Here is a 1,909-nt window from a genome sequence, read left to right on the forward strand (position 1 = left end):
AGGAGGAGTAGAAGAGGGCATTTGGACTTCTTAAAGGAGACGTAAAAAGGGGGACCAAAGCGAACCCGTGCGTAAAGTGCGCACAACTCTACACGGAGCAGCTGGACACTGGGAAAATGCCTTTTAGAAACCAATGAAGTTTTCAAGAAAGCTGACAACTAGTCGCATATTAATTAAAATAATAATTAGAGGACCATATTAGACCAGCAAATTAGCGGATGTCCAGATTAGATTTGCCAGTGACCAGCTAAAAAACAGTTTGTGTCCAAATACTACAATGAGTAAGTCACCCATAACGGACAGTTCTAAGTGGTTTTATTTAGAAAGAAACGGAAATGTAGGCCTACAATATAATAACACGGTTTCACAGACCAGGCTTAAGCTAACCCCAGACTAAAATGCATGTTTGAGCTGTTTTAACTGAAGGTGACTTATCTTAAAATATGGCAGTGACATTGTTTTCTCAAGGTGCTCACCATGTTATGAGTGCCATTAACTGGTTACCAACATTCTTCAATGCATCATATTTTGTGTTCGGCAGACGAAAGAAACGTATACAGGTTTCTAACAACACGAGGGTGAGTAAATGATGAAAAAGAAAAAACATATTTTTTTGGGGTGAACTATCCCTTTAAAACAAGCCCCGTGGGAAACCGGGCAAATATGCCACAAATTCAAATTTATTATTTCGTGTAATCTGAGTAACATTTTACTGGCGTACACAATGGATTTAACACTGTTTATTTACTAAATAAATCTTAAGTGAGGGGAGGAAAAGACGGAAATGGACTGTGTTTTAACTGTGCTCTTGGCGCCCTCTACTGGCATTATTCATGTTGAAAGGATTCCCACGTCACAGGGACTTAGTTGAAGACTAAATAACTTTCACTTTAACTCTTGCACTTTATTGTTTAATCTTTAACGGGCAATTACTGCAGTTTATCTATGTAAGATGTTTTATCATCTTAAGACTGGATCTAAAAAAAGATCATGTGTTTTTACATTGCTTTAACCCATCAACATACGTCGTTAAGCAATTTTATAACTTTTTTATAAGTTATACAAGGTTCAACTTTTTATTAAAGTCAACTTAATGCAATTTAAGTTGAAATGACTTAAACATCCAAGTTAAAAGTCCTCAAAAGTTTAAGGCAGCAACTTTTTTTACAGTGTTTTTTTTTCTCGTTTCTAAAAATGCTGATGCACATTCTTTTTTTCTTTTCTTTTTTTTTTTGCATATCTGTGAGTTTAGTTCCATCAGCAAAAAAAAGTTATGAAAGCAACCGCCTTCTTTTACCTCGAGGTGGCAGCACATAATCGGATTAGACGCAACGCGTGGCGAATGGACAGAATTTGGCACACAATTCAATTAAAAAACAGCCTCACTATTCCGACCATAGTGTAATTTACATTTCTAGAGATTTCTATGGGTTTGTATCGAACACTCTAAGACATAAGTAGATTGTTAAAGACTTGAAGAAAGCACAAGGAATTTTGCATACTTGTATGGAGAAGTTTCAGAAAGCATATAGGCAACTGAAAAACTGGATTCAAGTTCAACAACCAGTTTGTTATTGAGACTAGGTCCAATTTAAATTATATAGGCTATAGCCAATACAATTTCTCAAGAGATGCCTAGATCAACAATGTCAAGTAATGCAATATTATTGACATTGTTCCATAAAGAACCATTTCAACAGTTCTTTACAATGGAAAAGGTTTCTTTATTCAATAATATGTTCTTCACACTAGGAAAACACAAATTATTTAGTTTGGTTACACTTAATTTGGTAACACTTTAAATTACAGTGTCCGTGTTACATATGTTACATGCAGTTACTAATAAAAACTATCAATTATTCATAATTACGTGCAACTAACCCCAGCCCTAACCCATGTACATGTAGTT

The sequence above is a fragment of the Pimephales promelas genome, chromosome 6 (assembly GCF_988280905.1).
Source record: "Pimephales promelas chromosome 6, fPimPro1.hap1.1, whole genome shotgun sequence".
Lineage (NCBI taxonomy): Eukaryota > Metazoa > Chordata > Actinopteri > Cypriniformes > Leuciscidae > Pimephales > Pimephales promelas.